A 27355-nucleotide genomic window follows, 5' to 3' on the forward strand; every position below is an offset into this window, starting at 1 on the left:
AAAGGTTCATCGCCAAGATGGCCACTAGCCAACGGGCAAGTGACCAGGCAGACGCGTCAAGCAGAAAAATGCAGAAGGGCCCCACGCAGAACTCGTGGAGTGTGCAGGGCTAATCTTCGGTGCAGATGAAGCTCGGGGCTGAGGCTTCTAAAATGCCAATGCACATCTTTGAGGGTGCCTCGGGTGCTGCACAATTAGCAAGTCGCAGACTTTTCAAGATGGCCAGTCCCACGTCTCTCGTCGCCTCCACGGGTCTCAGCTCTGCTGGGACTGTGGATCGGGCTGTTGGAAGTCTGGAAGTCCGGTTCTTGTCAGGCTCTGTGCTCGGGCTCCGGCGGGAGGGTCGACAAAGCAAGCCGTTGATCGCTGGATGGTGCCTGCTTGTGCAGGGTGGTCACTCCTTGACCACAGGGAGATTCTTCAGTCGTCTTCTTGCAAAGCAGATCGTCGAAGGTCCAGAGTTTCGTTTCAGAGTTTCAGTCAGGATAAATCTAAAGTCTTGGGACTCAGCTCCCACCTATATACCAAATCTAGGGACTGGATTACCTGCTAGGTCCCTCCTATGGGTTAGACCAGGGAAGGGGGTGGTTACACCCCTTTCCCTTTGTCCAGTTTCGCGCCAGAGCTGGGGCTGGAGTGCCCCAGCACCAGCTTGAACTGGACTATGCATGGGACACCTTGTGTGCCCCTGGCAGTGTCTCATTTCTTTCAGCCCTCCCTGTCCCAATACACAAAAGCCTGTCTGAGGTGGTGGTTGCACCTCCCAAGGCAGGAAACCTATTGTCCAAGCCTCCCTCGCTGGAAGGACTCCCAGCAGCAGGAGGTCAGACTTGTGTCTGTGGCAGCAGCATCCATTTTGTGATGCTGAGGGTCTGGTTAACTTTAACCGGGAATAGTAGGAACAACATGTCTTCTCCCTCTAGAAGGGTGGAATGCTACCCCCGTCGCCAGAACTGGCGAGGGGGTAGTATTCCAAAACGTATGACACCTTACTCGACATGATAAAGCCAAACCAGAGGTAGCATTTATCCGCGAGGTTCATAATGCATTTAAGAGTATATGGTATGGCAATATCCTAGAACAGCTATAAGGACATGGTTCCGAAAGCTGCAGACAGGCTCAGCTCATGCTAGAGCACCATCTCACATAAAACCAAGCACTCTGCCTCCAGGATTGTTAAGGCCTGCCATAGGAGAGACTTATAGGTGTATATGTGTCTAGATATAAGGTTAGATATAGGAATACTATATCTAAGCAAGGGGTGATTACATGACCTTGCCCCAGCTGAGTGATCAGCCAGTTGTGTCAATGTGAGTGGCCAGCCAGGGGTGGCATAATACATGCTGCAGCCCCTGGTAGGCCTTGGGTGCACCTATGCCCTGGGTACCTATCGTGCACTATACAGGGGCTCATAAGGTGACCCAATATCCAATTGGATATGTACCTAAAGTACATGGAGTCCATTTTACAGTGAGAACAGATAGCCTGGGGCCCTGATTAGCAGGATCCCAGGCCAACTAAGTCGAAAACCAGCTAAACACTAGGCAAAAAATCTGGGGTGACCATAGTCAGGTATCCACCTTCCTACACACCCCCCCCGTACAAACGAAAGGAGATAAGGCTATCCTCGACCAGGTAAGCCTATATTGCCTAAGTGGCCATATAAGGAAGTACCTGCACTAGCATGGTTACCCCCTGTGTCATGGTCCACTAAGCAATCCCTAACCCTAAAGGTATTATAGGGTCTCCACCATAGGGAATCTCTACCTGTGGTGTGTTTTGGCAAAGTAAAAGGCTGGTGTTGAGATGGAGTACTGAAGTGAGGATCCTCTAATGTAGGGCTCAGCTTCCTCCAATCATCTTCCACCCTGTATGCCTTTATTTCCAGGACTGAGTTGCACTGTGCTCTCAGGGTCAACCTCTGGCTGCCTACAGCTGGAGGCTGGGTCCCTTTTGTTGGCTTATTGGAGGGACAGGTCAGGTTCGGGGCCCTTAGGTCCCAGGTTTGGCTGTGCCCAACAGAATCCATCTGGGGGAGGTTCCTAACTAAGTGTAAGGGAGCTTTTGAAATTGTCACCTTGCTATGGCTGCTAGCTTTGGTGCCCCTAATCTGCTGATGGGGTGGTTCTTGTGGACAAGGGGCCCTTTGGGGTCCACCACTGGCCTCCCTGGCCTCTGCAGCCCTGGGATTACTGAGGCAGGGTAGAGAGGGGCAGGTTACCTGCTCCAGACTGGGTCCCACCTTGGAAGGGTCCACTGAGATCAGGGGCTCTGCCAGGCTAGGCATGACTACCTCTGGGGCAGTTCCTTTACAAGGGGTAGGGTCAGTTCCCTGAGGAGACTGACTCTCACCTAATGTCTGGTGGGAGAGAGACTTTTCTTCCTCCCCATGGCTCTCTATCTGAGTGGAGTGATCCATAGTTTCAGGCTTCACAACACTAAAATCTGTTTGAGTTTGGGCTGTGACCATCACAGCCCTACCAACCTTTTCAGGAAGGAACTCAGTTTGGGTGTGGGCTGTGACCATCACAGCCCTGCCAACCTTTTCAGGGAAGTCTGCCTGAGCTTGGGCTGTGACCATCACAGCCCTTCCAACCTCTTTAGGAAGGAATTCTGCTTGGGCTGGGGCTGTGGCTATCACAGCCCCAATAACCTCTTTTGGAAAGCCTACCATTTTGGAATGGGTTTCTTGTTCTACCCCAGCCCAGGCTGAGATCTTTAGATCATTCCCCAGTAGACAATCTACAGGCAAGTTTGTAGACACTGCCACTCTCTTGGGGCCAGTGACACCTCCCCAGCTGAGATCTACCACTGCCATGGGATGATCTTTCTGCACTCCATCAATGTTGATCACCTGATAGGTGAACCCAGGTAAAAGTTGTCCTGAGGAAACTATACTGTCAGTCACCATAGTGATGCTAGCCCCTGTATCTCTGTAGGCTTCAACGTTCTGGCCATTGATGTGGGGCTCCTGTCTGTACTTGCTCAAAATGTTGGGACAAGCAGTGAAGTTGGCAAACCCCATGCCATTTTCACAGACAAGAGTAGCTACGTTAGGGGACCTGGTTAGGCCAGAGTCCACCTGAGTTCCCAAAGTAAGCCCAGCCTAATTCTTGGGGGCACTCCCACCACCTGGGGGATTACTACTAATAGTAACAGGAGGTCTGGGAGTATTACTTGGGGGTATGTTCTCCTTATTGTTGGCCTTTGGGCAACTGCTGTCAGTCTTCCAGTGGCCAGGCTTTTTACAATCATGGCAATAAGGTTTTTTTCTGGTTAGAGGAAGTGTTTTGGGACCCACCCCCATCATTGGAGTATTGGGGCCCTGGGGAAGACTTGTCTTTAGATTTATCCCCACCTTTCTCTTGAGGCTTAGTAGAATCTTTCTTCTGATCACTACCCTGATTTCTAGGCCTAATACTGGTTCTGACCCATTTATCTGCCCTCTTTCCCAATTCTTGGGGAGAAGTCAGATCTGAGTCCACCAGGTGCTGGTGTAGAAGCTGGTTTTGACAATTACTAAGGATCTGCTCCCTCATAATCAAATTATACAATCCTGTATAGTCATGTACTTTGCTGCCCAATATCCAGCCCTCCAGAGCCTTAGTAGCACAATCTACAAAATCAGTTCAGTCCTGAGTCTGTGTCTTCTGGGTATCCCTGAACATCAACCTGTACTGTTCAGTGGTTAAGCCAAACCCAATCATCAGAGCACTCTTCAGGACTTTGTAGTTATCAGCATCCTCATCACTAACTGTGAGGAGCTTATCTCTACCTTTTTCTGAAAAGGAGAGCCACAAGATTGCTGCCCACTGACTTTGGAGTACCTGCTGTACTTTTCAGGCCCTCTCCAAGGCAGTTATCCATTTGTGGATGCCATCCCCATCTTTGTAGGAGGCACAATCTTACTCAGGTGTCTATTGTCATAGGACCTGTCTTTATCCTTAGGGATATTGCTGCCACCAGTGGGCTCTAGCCCACCTAACTTCCTTTCTCTCTCAAAAGCAAGTTTTTTCTTGGCTAGGGCAAGTTGTTCTCTCTCAATTCTGAGATTGACTTCCCTCATCCTAGCCTGGTGTTCTCTCCTCTGAGGAGAAGTCATTCCCCACTGAGAACCCTTAGAAGCATTGGAATTAATAGAATCTCCTGAGAGAGACCTTTCCCTCCTATACCTCTGGTTAAGTCTACTAATAGGTCTGTGTGGGGCTAGCCCATCTTCAGCCCCGTGTAGGCTTAGGTTAGCCTGACTAAGTCTACCAACTTGGTCCTGGCTAGCTACCTCATCCCCAGAATCTTCCCCAACCTCATCCTCATCATCTGGGGTAATCTGGGGTAATCATAGTCAGGTATCCACCTTCCTACAGTTTCTACATGGGGAAATTGCATAATCTTAAGCTCTCTGCTACTACTAAGTTATGTGCTTGCTCAGATTCCGACTCTACTCTACAAGATATGGAGGTCTAACCCTACTGCGTTTTTCCAAACCTTTCTTCCAAAGATTCTGGATTCACCCGCTTTGTCTTCCATTAACATTCAGAGAGCACATCGTATTGGCCCCAAGGTTTCTAACAAACCACGAGGTGTCATTATGTTGTTCTTACAATATACTGATCTTCTTCAGGTACTTTCAGCTGATAAACGTAAGAAACAAATTATATGGGAAGGTCATTGTCTTTTCCTGTCATAAGATGTAGCCAAGGCCACAGCTGACCGTCGGAAAAAAATTCTGGATATGCGTCCACAGTTGCGAGCTCTCAATGCCCGATATGGTCTGCTTCATCCTTGTCTCTTCAAGGTTACCTATAAGGACAAGACTACCACGTTTGAGGATCCAGTGGCTCTTCAAGAATTCCTTCGCCACCATGGAGCGGATGTTATGGACACTTCCAGACATGTTTAATTAGATTTTTTAAGTTTGGTTCTGTCGGTTCTGTTCCCGTTATGTTGGTCTTGATCTGAATGTCATTATATTTTACCCATTACTTTTACCCTTTGTCTATTGATATTTTGATTCTATGTTTTCTATTCTTGTGTTATAATTTTCTTCTTCTCTCTTACAGATGTCGCATCTCTATTACCTCTCCCGGTTTATCACATTCATTTCGTGTTTTCTTGGAGTTTTTGTAGTGGATGTCTGGTGTTTACTCTTGTTGTTGTCGTCGTCATCTTTACAATTGGTAAAACAACAGCAAGCTCAAATCCCAACCGCTGCACACCAATGTGAGAAGTTGGCCTGGTATATGATGTTCACTATTCTAGTGAACACCTTGCACCAGTCCACACAACCCTTATGGTGATGGTTGTAAAGTTAACCTTATAGACCAGCTATCCTAGTGGTAGCATGGACAAAGCAGTCTTTGGCTAAACTCAAGAGGGCATGTGAAGCCAGCTGTTTTACCATATGTAACACCTTTAATACCAAATGAAAGGACACCACACAGGATATATATAAAATGTATATGTTATTTTTTTTCTAGACAATCCCTCTGAACTCTTTATGAGGTCAGAGGAACAAGCACAATACAAGATATTGAATTAAACGACAATAAGTTGCACAAAATACAGAAGGGCCCTAGGGGCACGCTAAACCATATACTAAAATAGTGCTATAAGAACCACCACACGAAAAATTGATAGGCCTAGGGAATCGCTGGGGCTACGCTGTACTACCAAGAGTTAGGAAGCAGGAGGCCCACGGGATGCGTGTGCAGTGTCTAAACACACACGCGAGTTACCATAGAGAATGAATGAGAACGTAAAAGATGTAAACTAGTTCTTTTAGGGCACTTCTGACTGGACTCGATGAAAGTTACTTGAAACCTAGACAGTTGGATAGTCAATACCCACAGGAGCACTGGAGTACTCGAGTTACCTAACCCACAGGAAGTGGGTGCATAGGTGTCAAAGTGTGTCGGGTTTCGTCGCTGAATCATATGGAGCCTTGAAGAAAGATGCTGCAGGCGACCAGGAGAGAAGTGCCCGGGTGGATCCAAGGGTGGATCGAGGATGAAGAGGACCTGAAAGCGGAGGGGACAGAGTCTGGGTCACTAGCCAGTAACCAGGAAGAAACCAGGCGATGTCTGAAAGCAATCAGTTGATGTTGTGAAGCTTGTCTCTGCAGCCACGTAGACCAGGAGGCGTTGACAATGACCAGGAGTCAGGCACCGACTGTCCCACAAAGGCTCTCGCTGTCGGTGGTGTCGGCTTCCGGATTGGAGTCAACAAGCCTTGGCAAAGGCAACCCACGAAGGAAACAAAGTTGGCTTCATACTCAGACCAGCAAGGTCTGAGGGGCAGCTTCTTTTGAGGGAAGCCAGTCTGGACCAACCAGATCAGTGGTGTAAATTCAAAGAATCGTCATCAAGATGACCACTAGCCAGCGGGCAAGTGACCGGGCAGGCGCGTCGAGCAGAAAAATTCAGAAGGGCCCCACGCAGAACTCGTGGGGTGTGCAGTGCTCATCTTCGGTGCAGATGATTCCCGGGCTGGGGCTTCTCAATCCCCAATGCACAGCTTCGAGGGGTCCTTGGGTGCTGCACAATTAGCAAGTCACAGACTTTTGAAGATGGCCGGTCCCACGTCCCTCGTCACCTCCACGATTCTCAGCTGTGCTGGAACTGTGGATCGGGCTGTTAGAACTCTGGAAGTCAGGTTCTTGTCAGGCTCTGTGCTCGGGCTCCGGCGGGAGGTCGACAAAGCAAGCTGTTGATCGCTGAATGGTGCCTGCTAAGCAGGGTGGTCACTCCTTGACCTCAAGGGAGATTCTTCAGTCGTCTTCTAGCAAAGTAGATCGTCGAAGGTCCAGAGTTTCATTTCAGAGTTTCAGTCAGGATAAATCTAAAGTCTTGGGACTCAGCTCCTACCTATTTACCAAATCTAGGGGCTGGATTACCTGCTAGGTCCCTCCTATGGGTGGGACCAGGGAAGGGGGTGGTTACACCCCTTTCCCTTTGTCCAGTTTCACGCCAGAGCTGGGGCTGGAGTGCCCCTGCACCGGTTTGAACTGGACTATGCATGGGACACCTTGTGTGCCCCAGGCAGTGTCTCATTTCTTTCAGCCCTCCCTGTCCCAATACACAAAAGCCTGTCTGGGGTGGTGCTAGAACCTCCCAAGGCAAGAAACCTATTGTCCAAGCCTCCCTCGCTGGAAGGACAACCAGCAGCAGGAGGTCAGACTTGTGTCTGTGGCAGCAGCATCCATTTTGTGATGCTGAGGCTCTGGTTAACTTTAACCGGGAATAGTAGGAACAACATGTCTTCTCCCTCTAGAAGGGTGGAATGCTACCCCCGTCGCCAGAACTGGCGAGGTGGTAGTATTCCAAAACGTATGACACCTTACTCGACATGTTTGATAAAGCCAAACCAGAGTTAGCATTTAACCGCGAGGTTCATAATGCACTTAAGAGTATATGGTATGGCAATATCCTAGAACAGCTATAAGGACATGGTTCCGAAAGCTGCAGACAGGCTCAGCTCATGCTAGAGCACCATCTCACATAAAACCAAGCACTCTGCCTCCAGGATTGTTAAGGCCTGCCATAGGAGTGACTTATAGGTGTATATGTGTCTAGATATAAGGTTAGATATAGGAATACTATATCTAAGCAAGGGGTGATTACACGACCTTGCCCCAGCTGAGTGATCAGCAAGTTTTGTCAATGTGAGTGGCCAGCCAGGGGTGGCATAATACATGCTGCAGCACCTGGTAGGCCTTGGGTGCACCTATGCCCTGGGTACCTATAGTACACTATACAGGGGCTCATAAGGTGACCCAATATCCAATTGGAGATGTACCTAAAATACATGGAGTCCATTTTACAGTGACAGCAGATAGCCTGGGGCCCTGATTAGCAGGATCCCAGGTCAACTAAGTCGAAAACCAGCTAAAGACTAGGCAAAAAATCTGGGGTAATCATAGTCAGGTATCCACCTTCCTACAGTTTCTACATGGGGAAATTGCGTAATCTTAAGCTCTCTGCTACTACTAAGTTAAGTGCTTGCTCAGATTCCGACTCTACTCTAAAGATATGGAGGACACTTCTATGTCAAAGTCTGATTCTCAATCTGGGCCACCTCCTAAATCGCACAATGCTAGTAAACTTCCAACAACGTCAGCGTCGACTAAACGCATGAAGAAAGACCCTCCTTCTCCGGGTTCTGCTTCATCTTCTTCTTCTATGGATCTTATTTTGGAGGAGATATGAGCCCTTAAGCCGTTCATGGAAATGACCACTAAAACTCTTCAGACTATGCAAGATAAATGGTCATCCCTGGACTCACGTGTTCTGATTATAGAACAATCAACAGAGTCTCTTCAGGTCTCCTGTTCACTTATCTCTTCAATGGAGGCTGACATACTCCAACTTAAAAGGCAGGTGGAGGATTTGGAAAACAGAAATCGCAGAAATAATCTTCGCCTTTTTGGTCTTCCCGAACTTTCGGAGGGGTCTAACCCTACTGCGTTTTTCCAAACCTTTCTTTCAAAGATTCTGGATTCACCCGCTTTGTCTTCCATTACCTTTCAGAGAGCACATCGTCTTGGCCCCAAGGTTTTGTAACAAACCACGAGGTGCAGTGCTTAATTTGTAAAATATGAAGTGCAGGTGCTCAAATGTTTGTCAGAGGCCACGCCTACTTTTCTGGCTCCACCCACTCCCTCCACTGGCTCCACCCATTTACTCTATTAGCTCCACCCACATCTTCAACTGGCACTGCTAAAAGTCAAATATAATACCTGATCTGAATTTCAGAAAGGGAGCCTTCCTTATAGTAAGGTTTTGATAGGAGGTTCCCCGTGAACTATTTTGAAAAAGATTAAAGCAAAGGGCATTTCATGCACAATTTTCGAATAAATTAGCTAAAACCACTAATGAATTGAAAAGGGACAATTTCAGTGCTCTTTGTGCTGATTTCGGGAAAGGACAATACTAGGGGAAGAGCATGCCATGTTTAACAGTCTATGAGTTCAAAGATACAACTTTGACATAGCTTAAGTTATGTGACAAAATAAAACAAAATGTTGTGAAAAAAGAGCCCCACCCAGAGGGGTGCAGCTGGGGTGTAGTAGGCAGCCACTGCCTTCCTTTTAAGGGTAGGCACTGCCCATGTATGTGTATCACATTCAGCACTATATTACAAGAAGAAGGAGACTGACGGCAAGAAACAATTTACGAGGCAGGGAGGGACATGGCACAAGCTGCTTAACACCTTCGCTGCTAGGTGTTTTCCCCTGCTGTGCTGACTTTGGATTTTTCCCATTGTTCATGACGAGCTCAGCTCGTCATCAGCACAGCTCAACCGTGCATCATGACGAGCTGAGCTCGTCATCAGCATCGAAAGGGCTAAACAACCAGAGAGTGATGCCTGTGTTTTAATAATATAGGAGGAGGAGGAGGGCTTGAGATTGGACATATGGTCACTGTCCGTCATTGTGCACGTCCGTGTGCAGCATCGAGGAGTCCAGCACTCCAGTCTGTTCTTAGGTAATGCATGTTCATCACGATAGTGCTGAGCAGCAGGAATTTCTTGTGTAGGTCGGAAACTCTTGCACCTCCGGAGCTGCATTTGTGTTTAGAGGATGCTTGACCAGTACTCACACTAAACATGCAGTCTCGTAGCACATGATAAATAGTCAAAATACACTTGCATAAAACTGCTCTAACTGCAGTTGAACACGGAATTATTCACCCTGAAGCTAGTGCTGCGCGGTGTGTTTCCTGAATAAAAGGGATCTCATCTCCTTGAAATTCTAAAGCACGATTGTCCAGGATTTCACCGGCGAAACCTCTCTCCTACGCACCTTAGTTAAACATAAACCAGAGAGTTTGTGACTCAAGAGAAGCTATGTCTTTCTATTGAGGCCATCCTTTCAGCGGCGGAACACAGAGCCAGCCAGACTAACGCAGGCTTGTTTCAGCTGACTTGCATTTGGTGGCATGAAAATGGAGAAAGTGGAAACACGGAACTGATTAGCAGTTATCTATAACTACAGTGGTATATCAGACACCTATAGAATCCCAAAATGCGTAATTTTAGTTTGCTCAGACCTGGGCAATACCTACCGGGAACATTAACGGACGAAAGCTGTGACGTGGTTTGTGACTGTCAAAGGCACAGGCTAGTTTGCTCAGCAGCTAATAGAGGAGTGATAACTTAGCTCACAGAATAGAACAGCAGTGTGCGCCACTGTGGTGCACAATATTGCTATAGCAGCCGTCACTTCCATGTCATTCTACATTTCAGAAAATAGAAGGCCCACAAACATTGTTTTATATCTCCATGGTTTGCCCTATAATATTTAATGTATTTCTATTTAGTGGAATTGGTTCAAAAGTGGCAACACATTACAGTTTTCATTGTGTTCTAAAACTTTTGCTGACTTATTGACATATGTAGGTTATAAAGAGGTGCTCATTATGGCATGAATATGAATTTCAACATAGCGCCACCTTCCGGCCCGGTGCAAGTTTTCTTGTATTTTTGATTTCTATAACGGGGACATTTTCTTATTCGAGAGGGTGATTGTCAGAGAATTTACAGTGCCCAATCCTTTGACCACTAAAAACACCCAAATGAATTTGCCCCGGCTAATTTCCATGCCACCTCATTGATATGCATGTTTTATCATAAGCATATTCGAATGACTGTCATTACCAATATCCATACATTTGCAGGGTATACTGAGAAATAACATTTGGTAGGATTGAAGGATTCTCTAAACCAGCTTTTCCCTTTTAGCTGCGCTTGAAGATTCCAGATCTCACTGCACTCGACACTGCCGCCCATCTGTAGGACCACCACTCCCTCTATGAGAGCCAGCCAATGAGCCAAATGCACCGAGGCCTGCTGATTGCTTTCTCAAGTTAAAGATTTCCACTACGGCCGGCGGGCGTGGCAGCTTCCGCAGCTACTACTAGGCCAGGCAGGCGGCACTGGTCTGGCATTCAGACAGTGAAACTGAATTGATCATTCACAGACAACGGACTATGAGGATCCTATAATTGTCGAATTTATATATATATTATGTGGCTGCCAGAGGTGAGCTGCCTGCAGCCTGCCTGCCTCCAGTCCCACGCCAGTGATCTTACAAGTTAGAACCGAACCATCACGCGACCCAAAGAAAAACTGCGTTGGTTTTGGCACGGCCGGTGACAGCATAGCATTGGCTTCCCTGGTTAGCTGGCTTTGCATAGCTACTAGTACTAATGTTAGTTACTTTACAATTACTGCTTAACTTAAAAGTGTTTAACTTCTAATCTTACCGTTACTTGTGGTGGGCCGGTCGGCAGGGACACACACACTGCTGGCTTAACTGCACTGCCATGTGCCTTTGCTTTAATTAGTACGTACGTACTACGGTTGATTAGGCCACGGCGGCCTGGTGCTGCCTGTTTACTACCAGTCCAGACCGCAATCTGCCAGGCCGTCAGTTCTGTGGTACTACTGACAAGTGATAGATGCCTGCACACAGGCTGCCCAGTTCTGCCCTTATCGTCCTCAGTCGGGTCGGGCTGCCGGGCTGTCTTAACATCGACAATGACTTGTGGGGAGCTGCGATGGTCATGGTGGTGGGGCGTGGCAAACTGAAAAAAATGTGCGCGCGCTCCCACACGCACAGCCCCTACCCCATCAGAGCCTCCAGCCCGGCCCCACGGCCTGCCCAAATACATCAATGTGTGTGTTCTGAACGTCTACGGCCCGCCCACTGGCACGTGGCAAACAGTCAACACTGACTGTGTGCGTAAGACTGCGCGGGCCGCCATAATGATGAAATATATTATATTTATTATTCATTTGAATATTCTCTGGCTGCCTCCAGGCTAAGAGATTCGCAATACTAAACGCCGTGACACTCTCACACTTGGCGGGATACGTAAAAACACATGCTGCGGGCCTGTGGCTGCACCGAGTATACAATAAAGGTACATTTTAAAAAACATCAATGTGGGCGTGCGCAGTAGATGCGTAGACCCGGCCCTGTTAATTAAGTGCTGGTGCTAAGCACCGGAAAGCACCGGCACAAATTAAGCACTGACGAGGTGTCATTATGTTGTTCTTACAATGTACTGATCTTCTTCAGGTACTTTCAGATGCTAAACTTAAGAAACAAATTATATGGGAAGGTCATCGTCTTTTCCTGTCATAAGATGTAGCCAAGGCCACAGCTGACCGTCGGAAAAAAATTCTTGATATGCGTCCACAGTTGCGAGCTCTCAATGCCCGATATGGTCTGCTTCATCCTTGTCTCTTCAAGGTTACCTATAAGGACAAGACTACCACGTTTGAGGATCCAGTGGCTCTTCAAGAATTCCTTCGCCACCATGGAGCGGATGTTATGGACACTTCCAGACATGTTTAATTAGATTTTATAAAGTTGGTTCTGTTCCCGTTATGTTGGTCTTGCTCAGAATGTCCTTATATTTTACCCATTACTTTTACCCTTTGTCTATTGATATTTTGATTCTATGTTTTCTATTCTTGTGTTATAATTTTCTTCTTCTCTTTTACAGATGTCGCATCTCTATTACCTGTCCCAGTGTATCACACTCATTTCATGTTTTCTTGGAGTTTTTGTAGTGGATGTCTGGTGTTTGCTCTCGTTGTTGTTGTCGTCGTCGTCTTTTGGCGCCGTCACCCTCGTTCTTTGTTTGTTCCCGTAAGTATGTCTTTCAGTCGTCTATTTTTGACTTGTACTGTCTTCTTGTTCTTTAGCTCTCTCTCTTTTTCACTCATTTCATTAATCTCCCTTCTTCCTTCTCTTCTTTGTTTTTATCTTCGCTTTCATTCTGCCTCTCTTCCCTTCTTTTTCCTTTTTTCACTTTTTTATTTCAACTTCTTTTTCTCTACAAATTATCTCTTTTGCTATTGTAAGCATACTACTGCTTATATTTTCTCTTTAATTCACCTTCCGGGTTACTACTTGGAATGTTAGAGGATTAAATAATCCAATTAAGAGACAACGGGTATTATCGCATCTAGCCAGACTTAAAACTGATGTTGCTCTTCTTCAAGAATCTCATCTTTTAGAGTCTGAAGCTTTGAAACTCAAACGTTGTTGGGTGGGACATGTATTTATTTCACCTGCTGCGGGTAAGAAAAATGGAGTTGTGACTTTATGCCATAAAAAGTTAAATGTGTCTACAGTTTCTCATGAATGTGATGTTGATGGTCGTTGGGTGGTTGCTAAATTACTTATTGATAAGATTCCTATTGTTATATTCAATGTTTATGCACCCACTGGCGTTGACAAATCCTTTTGGCCTTTCATTTCTTATAACTTGGTTACACTTAAAGATGATTATATTATTTTTGGTGGTGATTGCAACCAAATTATTGACCCTTTCCTAGACAGACATTCCAAAGTTAAATTCTTTCCATCTAGAATGCACTCCCAATTCACTACTTCTGTCCATCATAATGCACTAGTAGACATTTGGAGATTGTGCAATCCCGACCTTAGAGAATCTACCGCCATATTCATGAAAATCGGCATTTGCGATTCTGAAATAGCGAAAAATAGCGAATCGCTATTCAGAAATCGCAAATCCGAATTCATGAATAATTGCGATTAAAAAAAGCGATTCGCACGCGATCGCAAAATCCGATAGCGATCCGATTGAAATTGCGATTAATCGCAGATTAATCGCTATTTCCGCCTACCCGCGCCTGGACTGCGATCTCGCAAATAGCGATATCGCTATTTGCGATATCGCTATTTGCGAGATCGCAAACTCGCGAGATCGGGAAAACGGGAAGTCGCATTTCGAGCCCAGTGATGACATCACAACCAGGAAGCTGCCGGTTCCCACCACCATTTTGCACATTGAGGCACAGAGAGAGGGAGCACATTGGAGAGCTGCAGCACATCTTGGCAAGTACACAGATCCACAGATCCACAGCCCTATACCATGGCTGAGGAAGCTGCACCTGGGACCAGCAGCTCGTCTGGGAGAAAGAGAAAACTCAAATTCTCTGAGCAGGAGCTGGAACACCTAATCGAGGGGGTTGTGGCCAACCACGACCAACTGTTTGGCGCTAATTCACGGAGGGTCCCAGAAATGGAGAAGCGGCGCATATGGCAGGGGATAGCCTCAGCAGTGAACTCGGTGGGAGTGGCGGCCAGGTCCCTGGAAGAACTCAAAAAGCGGTGGTACGACCTCCGAGGCCGTGCCAAGGAGAAGGTGGCGGCGCACCTTGGGGAGTCCTCGGGCACAGGAGGAGGAGGACCAACGGTACCACCAAACACCGCCATGGAGGACCAGGTTGAGAACACCCTGGAGAGGGAGGCCTGTGTGGGTTTCACTACACTGGACTCATCCCGCCCCACCCAAGACACCCAAGGTAAGTGGCATGCGACTGCGACCCTGCCCCCTATGGATGTCCATGACCAAATAGGCTCCCCCAATGTCCCATAGGCATGCCATAGTTGCACATCAAGGAATGTCCTGAAGCATTGTGGGAGATGTAGTCTGGTCACAATGTTGTAGTACCACAATGCAGCCAGTCAGGTCCCAATGCACACAAAGCCAATGCCATTCAGGGAATGTCACCCAGCATGCATGTAGCAACTGCACGTCTGCCAGATGCATGCAACTAATGGTCCACCACTTACCCCCACAGGTGGCGATACCAGTGACAGTGACAGGCTGGAGATCGATGAGGGCATCCCGGAGGTGGAGGTGCCAACACCTACCCAGGCACCAGCCCCTGCCGCTGCATCTGCACCAGCAGCAACTACCACCAGCAGCGTCCCCCCTGCAACTGGTGCAGCGCCCACATCCGCTGGCATGGCAGCCCCCATTGTGCCTCCTGCCACCGCTGCTCCTCCCAGAGCTGCAGCCAGGGCAGTCACTCCTGTGCCCCCTGCATCAACTGCTACTGCCACACCAGCAGGCACACCCCCTGCGACTAGCTCACCTGCAACTCCGGCGGCTTTACCCCCAGCAGCTGTCGCCTCAACATCCGGGGCTGCGCCACTGTCCACTCAGCGGCCAGCCTCACAATCAGGCCAGCAGGGCAGGCGTGGCAGGTCACGCCAGCGCTCCACAGCAGCTACCAGGCGGGCCAATGCTGATGGACTGGCGCGGCTCAGCATCGAGAGACGGATGCTGCGCATTCACCAGCGCCAGGCTCAGCAGCAGGGAGCTATACAGCTCCAACTACACAATATTGGCCGCAACGTGGCATCTGTTGCAGGCCACATTGAAGGCATGAGGGCCGACCTGGCAGGTGTGGGAGATGGAATGGCCCACATTGCTGCAGCCGTGGAGGCCAACACCCGTGCCATGTTGAGAGTGCGCAGTGGGCAACGCCGGCACCACCGCCAACTATTGACCCGGCTTGGCACTTACAGCAGGGCAAGCTATGTGTTGGCAAATGCGACATCTCTTTTGGCGCGGCGCAGTCTGACCCAGCAGCACGCTATCATCCAGTGCAGTGAGGACATGACGAGGGTGCTGGAGACCCTCACCACGGCCGTCGTTGCTCTTCACCCTCCACCTATTCCATCTGTTGTGGGGGGTGATGATGCGAGTGAGGGGGCGTCCAGCCTCAGCTCACAATCTGCTTCACAGGCCCCACTACCCACCCGCAGCACCAGGACCCCCCCATTGCCTGAAGCCCCGGAGGAGGATGCCCCTCAGAGGCGCTATGGAGGAACGCGCACTAGGCGCACCTAGAGAACTGCACTTCACCAATGGCACAGGCTGAGGTCAAGCCTGCCATGCAGTCATGCACAGCAGTATGGCGTAATACTGTTTGTTGGACTAATTTGGACAGTAACCTTATATTTCATTTTGTGAATTTAACAAATACTTTTTATTTGCTATTTGGACAGAAACCTTATATTTCATTTTGTGAATTTAACAAATACATTTATTTTGCTATTTGGACAGAAACCTTATATTTCATTTTGTGAATTTAACAAATACATTTATTTTCCTACACACATTAGCGTTGTGTCATCATTACATTTTGCATGCATTGTTGATTTGTGGGGTGATGGAAGTGGTTGTACTAGAAACTGTTCACTGTGATGTGGTTGCGACGTCTGTGCCCTTCTGCTGGGTTCTCCCCTTGTGCATGGCGCGCATGTGCAGGTGGCCGGTTGTCCCCCTCAGATTCACTGCCAGAGATGTCAACAGGTATCCGGCGCTTGGTTGCAATGTTATGTAGTATTGCGCAGACAGCCACTATGCGGCAGCACTTTTCAGGACTGTAATACATGGCCCCACCTGTCTTGTGCAGTATGCGGAACCTGCTCTTGAGCAGGCCAAATGTCCTTTCTATGCAATTCCTTGTCCGTATGTGTGCAATATTGTAGCGCTGTTGCTGGGGTGTAGCAGGGTTGAGGTATGGGGTCAGGAGGTATTCACGGAGGGCGTAGCCACTGTCACCTGAATGAGAGGAGCAGATGGTGATTGCCTGTGCTGCGCTGTTACATCTTTGCAATGTGACATTTCAATCAAAGTGTACTTACCAAGTAGGTGTCCTTCCCCAAACTCTCCCTTGACCAGTCGTGTGTGGAGTCCGCTGTGCCGGAAAATGAAGGAGTCATGGGTACTCCCTGGGTACCGTGCGACGATGTCAGTGATGTATGTCTTGGCATTGCAGACCATCTGGATGTTGAGGGAGTGGTAGCACTTTCTATTGCGGAACATATACTCCATGCCAGCTGGTGGGCAGATGGCGACGTGGGTACAGTCTATACATCCGAGCATTGTGGAAAATGGGCTACATTGTAGAATTGTAGCTTTGTCATGTCCAAATTCTGTTGGCTGGTGGGGAATTTGATGTGACGGTGTAGCTGGGAGAGCATGGCGTCAACAAAAGTGTGGAGGCAGCGTGACATGGTGGGCTGGGATATTCCCCCAGCAGCCGCTACTACCCCCTGGAAACTTCCGGAGGCCAGGAGGTGCAGGCTACACAATACCTGCACATGTGTAGGCACAGCATTGGTACGGCTTGTTGGGTGCTGCATCAGGGGGTCAAGGTCCTGTATTAGCTGCATTATCATTTCCCCATTCAGCCTGTATTTAGCATATATCTTCTCTCTGGTTTGGCCCAGCAAGGTGACCCGCTGGCGGAATATCCTGTCCTGGATCCTGCGTCTCCTCCGTGCTAATCGCTGTAGCCTGCGACGCCTCACCACCATGTACATTCCTGGCATTGTGGGACTCCTAATGCTGCTGATGATGATGGTCCTTATGTGTGATTGGTCAGGCCAGTGCCTGTTGGTGATAGGACAACGGTTTTTTGAAAGTTTTTTTTCCATGGCTTTCATGGTTACCACCTGCTTTGAGTTGTCCTTATTTTGCGCGGTGCAAAATGCGATTTTTGGGTTTTTCGCTAATTGCGATTTTTCTTGAATACCGATTGCGATTATTTTGCCAATTCGCTATTATTTTTTTGCAGATTTCGTGGTGTGTCGCTATTTCCGAATCGCTAATGCTCAGCGGCAGGGATTCGGCGAATATATTAGCGAATTCGCAAATATGTGTTAGCGAATTCGCTATTTTGTTGTTGAATGCCGATTACGGAAATTGCGCCCGCATTTGCGTTTTCGCTGCGATTGCGGGCGCAATTTCACTTCATGAATCAGGCTGCTAGTTTTTACTCTCATTCCCATCACTCCCAATCCCGCATCGATAATATTTTTCTTAGCAAATCTTTAGCTCAACATGCTATCCACTCTGACATTGGCTCCATTTTGATTTCAGATCATGCTCCCGTTCATGTTGACATTGACCTCATTCCCTTTTCCCCACATTCAGGCAGATGGAGATTCAATAATTCTTTACTTCTTGACCCCGTTTTTTGTACAAAATTCAATGCCTTTGCCAATTAGTTTTTTCTGATTAATCATTCCCCTGATACCTCTTTTGTTATGGTATGGGACTCCTTTTTAAGCAGCTTCTAGAGGTTTTATCATTAATTTTGTCTCGCAGAAGAAAAAGCTCTGGGAAGCCCAATCTACTAAACTCCTTACTAAAATCAAACAACTTGAACATACTTATTATTCGTTCAATACTGAATCCTCTCTTAAAGAACTCATTGAGGCCAAATTTACTTTTAATAAATTAACCACAGAGGCTGCCTCCAACTATTTATTAAAATGTAATTCCCGTTATTATGGAGGTCAGAACAAAATGGGAAAACTTCTCACCAATTACTTGAAAATATGGAAGGAAAGAACGAAAATTGAATCCATTAAAGGTTCTTCTGGTGCCTCTTTATTCAAAGACAAGGACATTTGGGCAACTGCTGTCAGTCTTCCAGTGGCCAGGCTTTTTATAGTCATGGTGTTGGACCCGGCCCTTTAGGCAGGTTCACCCCAAGACTTTTTGCTTTTTCCTAGCCTGTTTCTGGAATCTGGTGGTGGTGATTTTAGGGCTCTGCGCACTTTTTCACTGTGGTACAGTGTAAAGTGCTTGAGCTCTCTGTGTATGTGTGGTGAGGGACCTGCCCTCCCATAGGAATGAATGGGGAATATGTATGCCCATGGTAGTTCCTGATGTGTGGGGAGTGCAGGGGCGAGTTTGATATGTGCGAACTAGTGAGATTGAATGATGCGTAATGGTATATGCGGCATGATTGTGTCTAGTCTAAAAGTGGCACTTTTAGAAGTTGGCATATTTGTGTAATTTGTGTCTGGCGTGTGATTGGCTGGTGAGCCTGGTCCAGGAGTGCCTGGGCCTGCTTGTGGATTGACTGTCTGGTTTGAGGATGACAGGAGCTGGGGAGCCCCAGGAGGTTGTCTGAGTCAGCCCGTGGATGAAAGGCTGCATCTGCTGCCAGGGAAGTGGGAGGAGATGGCACATGGGAGTGACTAGGGCTGTGCCTGCCTGACCACAATGCTGGCTCCACCTCCCGCTGGGCGCCTGTCACCTCTGTCCCTGACACTGAAGAGAGAGTTCCCTAAAACCAGTTCTAGCTGGTTCTCACACTTCCTGCACAAAGACTTCAAAGACTTTTCTCTGCAAAGAAGGGGCTGCGTCGTTCTTGTTTTTGGACTTGAATCTGCCAGGGGCATGCTGCTGCTTGGGCTCAGGGGAATCCCTGGGCCCTGCCCAGCCCCTGGACCTCGATGGACTTTCCTGGACTCCTGGGGGACCCCTCTGCCTTGCTTGGGCTGATGGGGGGGACTTGGCTTTGCCCCTTGGGAATCTCCGGGACCTTTGCAGCATGGAGAAGCTGCATTTTCCTGTGGAGAGCGCTTGAGTTGTATTGCTAGCGCCTGAAAGCGCTGTGCTTCCCCCTGAGCGCCTGGGAGTGCTCTGCCTGTTTTCTAGCGCTTTGGAGCGCTTTATTTCCCCCAAGCGCTTGAGAGCGCTTTATTTTTTGTCCTAGCGCTTGGGAGCGCTTTTGTTTATGGTCCGATCGAGTGGCCACCTCGATTGTTAAATGACTGAGACGAGCCGGTGCCTACCCGGTCTGTGCCCCGTGTTTCACCGCTGCCGGCCCAGGGATCGTGGAGGAGACGCTGCGCCCGCCTCCCCTCCAAGGGCCGCGCTGCTATTGGTGGAGGCTCGGCGCCCGGGGCCGCGATGTGATTGGCCCCGGGATTCCCTTGCGTCATAGCACGGCTCCGCAGCCATTGGTTGGGCGGGACGGCTTGCCCCAGGAAGAAGGAGCATGGCGGCGCCGATGCGAGGAGGGCTCCCGCATTCTAGGGAGAGCCCTGCTGATGCCCCGGGAAGAAGAGGAAGCTGTCCGGTGGTGAGAGCCCCGCGCTGCCTGAAGAGGAGCGATCGCCAGCGAACCGGTGAGTGGGGCAGAAGAAAGGAGGGGCGCCGGGACACATTGTCGGTGTCCGCCCCACCCCCCGGTAGCGCGAGCACGCGCTTATGGTCAGTGGGAAGCCACAAGGGCTTCAAGGTTGGCAGTGGGTCGCTCCAACGTGTGTAGAGCCCTGAGAGGCTCTGGCCCGCATTTTCAGTGATACCGAGCCCACGAGGCTCAGAGGGAGCATATCTGTTTCCGCTCCCCATGGGAGCAGAAGAAGCCTAGGGGTGCCGGTTGAGAGGCACAGAGTCAGGGTGGCCCCGATTGGCAGCGGGTCGCCCCAACGTTGTAGAGCCCTGAGAAGGCTCTGAGGGGGAATTTCTTTGTGTAGAGCCTGTGTGGCTCCAACGTTTGACCAGTGTTTTTAGAGCCTGTGTGGCTCCAACGTTTGGGGCAAGTGTGATGTCCAGAGCCTGTGTGGCTCCCACGTGCGCAGTTCAGAGCCTGTGTGGCTCCAGTGTGTGGGCAGTTTGCGCCTAAGGGTCAGTGAGGACCCTGTTGCAGTTTGAAGTTCACAGCTGCCCAGCAAGTAGTGGGCACCTGCAACGTTTAGGTTTTGCGCTAGTGGTGCACCCTGACTGGCGCTGCTTGGCAGCGCGCCCTGACATTTGGACACAGGGCGTCTGAGCCCCAACAAGGCCAGTTGGCCTAGTGGCTGCCACAGAGGGTGGCTTATGTAAGTTTTGCGCAATTGTATGGTTATTGCACCTCTGAATGTGTTTTCTTGCATCATGTGTTATTCCTGCACCTCTGAATGTTTTTAGGCATCATGTGATTTTGTTGCGCTATTGTATTGTTCTGGCACCTCTGAATGTTTTTAGGCATCATGTGTCTTCCCTTTCCCTGCGCTGCACCTCTGAATGTTTTAGGCATCATGTGTCTTCTTGCCCTGCACCTCTGAATGCAGTTTATTGCATCATGTGCTTTCTTCTGAACACCGCTGAATGTGTAGGTTTATGCATCATGTGTTTCCCTTGTCTTACACCTCTGAATGTTTTTAGGCATCATGTGTCTTCCTTTTCCCTGCGCTGCACCTCTGAATGTTTTAGGCATCATGTGTCTTCTTGCGCTGCACCTCTGAATGTATTTTATTGCATCATGTGCTTTGTTCTTAACACCGCTGAATGTGTAGGTTTATGCATCATGTGTTTCTCTTTACTACTCCTCTAAATGTATATTTATGCATCATGGGTAATGTGTTCTTTCCTAGACCCCTAAACGCTGTGTGATACTTAGGTGGTTGTCCTTACACCTCTGAATGTTTTAGGCATCATGTGTTTTTTCCTTTACTACTCCTCTGAATGTGTTTCATGCATCATGGGTAATGTGTTCTTGTTTATACCCCTAAATGTATTTTTATTCTTAGGTGGTTATTCTTTTAGTACAGGTGGTCCTAGTGAGGTCCTAGTTCCTGTTACCAGTAGTTACTGGATGTGATTTATAACTGTTATTTTGTGCTATACTTATTCTAATTTCTACTATTTCTGATTCTGACAGTGGCCCCTGTGGCCCTGTCCTGTACATAATCCCGTGTGAATATTGCCCGTGCCAGTTGGCATCATGTATTTTGTGTGATACTATCGGATGTGTTTTTACAATACAAAAGTTATTGAAGTGAAGTGCAGTCACTTCACTGGCTCCCCATCCGGAAGCGGATAATTTTCAAAGCCCTGACTTTGGTTCATAAAGCTCTTCATGCTTCAGGAGCAAAATATTTACAAAAAAGGGTAGCTTTCTACCATCCCACAAGATCCTTGAGGTCCGGGTCTTTGTTCCTTGCCGCGGTCCCTCGTATCAAAAGGGCACGCATAGGAGGCCGATCTTTCAGACTGTTGGCTCCGCAGCTCTGGAACACTTTGCCAGTGACTTTGCGCAGTACTCCAAATTTACTGACGTTCAGGAAGGGCCTTAAAACCTGGCTTTTTACCTCTTAGATATTAGTTTTCTTGGTGAGTCTGGATTTCCCCCTCTTTTCTGTTTTTTCTTTCTGTTATATTGTGATACAGGTGTGCATCAAAGCGCCGGGACACTCTTTGAGTAGCAGTGCGCTATGCAAGACAAATATAACATAACAAGATAAATATAACATAACATAATAACCTTGTGTGGAGTTCCTTTTGTGGTGTGCCTAGTATGTTGTTGCTGTTGTGTGCTGGCACAAATGCTTTACACATTGCCTCTGAGTTTAGCCTTACTGCTCATGCCAAGCTACCAGGGGGTGAGAAAGGGTTATCTTGGTGTGTGACTCCCTTGCCCTGACTAGAATGGTGGTTTCTGCCTGGCTTTGGCGTCAGCCTTAGCCTACCAGAAATAGCCAGTTCTAACATTGATGGTCAGCGGTGCGATTTGGACTTGTGTTTGCGCAGTGCCACAGCGACAACTGGCTACATTACAAAACTCTGAATTTTTTTAGATAGTCACATGTTTGGGATTATTGTTTTTGATTTTTGTTTTTCCTCAAGAGTGTCATTTTCAAGTGTGTTACAACAACAAAAAAGCTTGAAGGTCTGGAAGGTTGAGCAAAAGAAGTAGCCACAAAAAGGAGTCACACACACCACAGTCACAACTAACGGTGAAAGACCATCAGATGTAAAGAAGTCCTATCAGCCCACCCATGTGGCGGAACATCGTCATCTAGGACCTTTTGAACAGGTTCTTGTTTGGCCAAGCCCAAGAATAGTGGCTTGGTAACAACGGATCCTGATTCAGAGAGAAGATGTGTCCTCACCGCAAGTGGTGCTGATAAGGTGCAGTGCTCAAAAAGATACGTGGTGGTGATTTAAAATGACGGACAGGGTAAAAAAAATATGTTTATTGGTATCTACAATGACGTCAAATATAAAAACAGTGTGATGACAGTGTGAAAATATCACTGTACAGTAAGTTTGTGAAATTTAGGCCAACATGTTTCTGCCGTTATGGTATCAGTTTACCGGCATTCTTCAGGGCCAGGCTGAATTTTTAGCTACTGCAACATCCACCATAATTAGTGTGAAAAATAATAATTTGATCAAGAAACCATAATTATTGCAAAGATGGAACGGTGTGGCCAAATGGACCACCCTACCGTTTCCTCGTAAGTAACTGGGTAACGAGGAGTCCTTTCCTGTGGATATCAGAAAAATTATGTCAACAATGAAATAATAACATAGGTTTTAATAAATTTGATGTGAACTCAAATCATGGCATATTCATTCACTCAGTGGGCCAGTCAGTTTCTTGATGGCCAATTCGTATCCTGTGCATTATAAATAGTCACATGCAGCTAATCTGTTTACAATATGGGAATAAATCTAACATACACTTACCCAGCTTTGTAAGGGAAGTAAGCCTCACCTCACCCGGCAACGGCTCGGATACTGAGGCCCCGCTCTATTGGACATATGGAGAAGGACAATTTCAGGACATGATAACTGTCACTGTCTCAGTATGTTCTAAAGTTATATCACATAAAAAACTTGGTTATGTTTTTGGGACCTGCTAACCAACCTTTGATAACAACACTGAAAATATAAGTGTTGATGTCAACACACAGACTCCCAAGCTTTCTTTATAATTTATAATTTCTAATTCTTTAAACTAAGAATCATGATTTAATAATAATTTTAGATTGGATGTAGCCCCCTTAGTGCAGCACATCGTGTTTCTTGACCTTACGGGCTTATTTGAACAACCAAGTTTTTTATGTGATATAACTTTAGACACACAAAGCTGGGTAAGTGTATGTTAGATTTATTTCCCATATTGTAAACAGATTAGCTGCATGTGACTATTTATAATGCACAGGATACGAATTGGCCATCAAGAAACTGACTGGCCCACTGAGTGAATCAATATGCCATGATTTGAGTTCACATCACATTTAATAAAACCTACGTTATTATTTCATTGTTGACATAATTTTTCTGATATCCACAGGAAAGGACTCCTCGTTACCCAGTTACGTACGAGGAAACGGTAGGGTGGTCCATTTGGCCACACCATTCCATCTTTGCAATAATTATGGTTTCTTGATCAAATTATTAATTTTCACACTAATTATGGTGGATGTTGCAGTAGCTAAAAATTCAGCCTGGCCCTGAAGAATCCCAGTAAACTGATACCATAACGGCAGAAACATGTTGGTCTAAATTTCACAAGCTTACTGTACAGTGATATTTTCACACTGTCACCACACTGTTTTTATATTTGACGTCATGGTAGATACCAATAAACATATTTTTTTTACCCTGTCCGTCATTTTAAATCACCACCACGTATCTTTTTGAGCACTGCACCTTATCAGCACCACTTGCGGTGAGGACACATCTTCTCTCTGAATCAGGATCCGTTGTTACCAAGCCACTATTCTTGGGCTTGGCCAAACAAGAACCTGTTCAAAAGGTCCTAGATGACGATGTTCCGCCACATGGGTGGGCTGATAGGACTTCTTTACATCTGATGGTCTTTCACCGTTAGTTGTGACTGTGGTGTGTGTGACTCCTTTTTGTGGCTACTTCTTTTGCTCAACCTTCCAGACCTTCAAGCATTTTTGTTGTTGTAGCATAGTTCATAAGGGGTATGAGCTTGATAGCTCGGTAAACCTAGTCCCCTAGACCCTCACTTGAAAGTTGTTTTTCCATTTTCAAATGTGTTCCTGCGCTTTATGGTTAGAGGCAGATGAGAGAAAATGACAGGGCGGAACGCCAGTAGAGGGGGAGGTTCCCATAGATTAGGAATCCCTTGCTGGGTCTAGTGCCCATCCCTGTTCCTGTCTCTGTGTGTGTGGGTAGATGGAAGAGAGGGAGGGTGGAGGGGGAATGACTAGCTCAGGAGGGTGGTATCGCCTGAGTGTAGTGTGTGTGTCTGGATTCCACAGTATGGTAGGATCCAGTGGTGGCAGCTTAAATGTGTCCAGTGCGTGTGAAGTCCCATTCCCAGTTCCCAGAGTATGGTGCCTGGTGCTCAGTAAGAGGGATACAGGTTGTGAGTCAGAGGCAGTGAGGAACTGTCTCACCAGTCTGGAGGGGGAGTGTGTGGATGAGTGGTGTCTTGAACTGGAGGAGTTGGTGTGAGGTTTTTTTTTTAAGGAGCTTGCACGGGAGGTGTACCTCTGGTGGTGTGCAGGAGGTCCTGCAGAGGCACTGGATAAGAAGGTGGATGTCTGGCGATGTGCTAGATGTCTTGCAGAGGCATTAGGAAGTGATTCTAAAAGTAGTGGCTTGTGTATCTGATGATCCTGTGAAGGGGAAGAGGTTCATGTGTAACCCAGCTAGGTCCCAGTAGGATGGTAGGGGTGTAGGGGCTCACGCCCTGTCTCAGTGGAGGCGGAGTGAGTGTGGGACGGTGTGTCCCACGTTGGCCCAAAACCCTATCTCAGGGCCTGGAGGGTTCCCTAAGGGAGCGCCAGGTCAGGGGCCTACGCTGTACTTACAGGTCATTTGAGGAGGATCTTCCTGTGTCTAAAGGACGGGGAGTGTCTGTAACCAGAACTCCGGCGGTCCTGGTGTTGGGCAGCACCACTCCTAAGTGGAGGGTGCAGAAGTCCTGGCTCGCTGAGCATTTAACCGTCTAGAGTGCTTGACCATTTGTGGGGCCTCTGGAGGTTGTTCCCTGAGGAGGGAGGAGGCCAGGTTCAGGTTCAGTCTGACCTGGAGGGAAGGGCATCTGTACTCAGTGACCTGACGGGTTTTGGCTTCTAGGGGTACCGCTCCAAGGTGGGAGGGTGCAGAACTCTGGAAGGGGGTGCAGAGGGACGGTGTACTTCTGACCCCGGTGCAACCTGAGGGTTTAGATCTTAGGTTGGGAGATTAGGAAACTTCTAGGTCAAGAGGAATCTCTGCCAAAGTGGATCAGCTTAAGAGACTGAGGGGCTGCCCTTGCTGTGTGTCCTGGGGCTCACCTGCAGTTTGTTGTTTCCACTAAGGTAGAGGAAAGGGGACTTTGCTGTGTGCTGTGTCCCCCCACCTGCTTGAAGAGGAACTGTGCTGTGTGCTTTGTACCTCAGAAGTGAAATAGTTTCCAGGTGGTAGACCAGTGATGGAGTGAGGTCCTGATCTGGTAGGAGAATTGTGTTCTGGTGAGTGCTTCTCTGTGAGGGTGCGGGAACCCAGAAGTAGAGGTAGGGTGGGGCATTCTTGCCCGTGACCTCTGGTCAGCCTGGGGGTGTGGACCCTAGGTTGTTGGATCTGTGGTAGTTGTAGCTACACTGAGAGAGAGAGTGGAGAATGGCTATAGTGTGCCAGGGGTTACTGCCCCCCGCTCTGTGGATTGGTTAGGACCTGTGATATTTGGATGGCCTAGGGCCTGGTCCTGGCTTTGGATGACTAGTGAGTACCAGTGGGGTATCCTAGTTGTGTCAGAGAGTTCTTGTTTGGAGGAAACCATAGAGGTTCAGAGTGGCGAAAAACCGGAGGGTGTCCCTGCCGTGCGGGCCGTGTCCGTTTTTTGTCGCCCAAAGCAAGGAAGCCCATCAGTGGAGTGATTGGTCTACCCTGCGTTTTAGCTGGAAGGGGGTTGTGTTGGACCCGGCCCTTTAGGCAGGTTCACCCCAAGACTTTTTGCTTTTTCCTAGCCTGTTTCTGGAACCTGGTGGTGGTAATTTTAGGCCTCTGTGCACTTTTTCACTGTGGTACAGTCTAAAGTGCTTGAGCTCTCTGTGTATGTGTGGTGAGTGACCTGCCCTCCCATAGGAATGAATGGGGAATATGTATGCCCATGGTAGTTCCTGATGTTTGGGGAGTGCAGGGACGAGTTTGATATGTGCAAACTCGTGAGATTGAATGCTGCGTAATGGTATATGTGGCATGATTGTGTCTAGTCTAGAAGTGCCACTTTTAGAAGTTGGCATATTTGTGTAATTTGTGTCTGGCGTGTGATTGGCTGGTGAGCCTGGTCCAGGAGTGCCTGGGCCTGCTTGTGGATTGACTGTCTGGTTTGAGGATGACAGGGGCTGGGGAGCCCCAGGAGGTTGTCTGAGTCAGCCCGTGGATGAAAGGCTGCATCTGCTGCCAGGGAAGTGGGAGGAGATGGCACATGGGAGTGACTAGGGCTGTGCCTGCCTGACCACAATGCTGGCTCTACCTACCACTGGGCGACTGTCACCTCTGTCCCTGACACTGAAGAGAGTTCCCTAAAACCAGTTCTAGCTGGTTCTCACACTGCCTGCACAAAGACTTCAAAGACTTTTCTCTGTATAAGAAGGGGCTGTGTCCCCTTCCAACATGTTCTTGTTTTTGGACTTGAATCTGCCAGGGGCGTGCTGCTGCTTGGGCTCAGGGGAATCCCTGGGCCCTGCCCAGCCCCTGGACCTCTGATGGACTTTCCTGGACTCCTGGGTGACCCCTCTGCCTTGCTTGGGCTGATGGGGGGGGACTTGGCTTTGCCCCATGGGAATCTCTGGGACCTTTGCAGCATGGAGAAGCTGCATTTTCCTGTGGAGAGCACTTGAGTTGTATTTCTAGCACCTGGAAGCGCTGTGCTTCCCCCTGAGCGCCTGGGAGCGCTCTGCCTGTTTTCTAGCGCTTTGGAGCGCTTTATTTCCCCCAAGCGCTTGAAAGCGCTTTATTTTTTGTCCTAGCGCTTGGGAGCGCTT

This window comes from Lissotriton vulgaris, chromosome 12 (genome assembly GCF_964263255.1).
Source record: "Lissotriton vulgaris chromosome 12, aLisVul1.2, whole genome shotgun sequence".
Lineage (NCBI taxonomy): Eukaryota > Metazoa > Chordata > Amphibia > Caudata > Salamandridae > Lissotriton > Lissotriton vulgaris.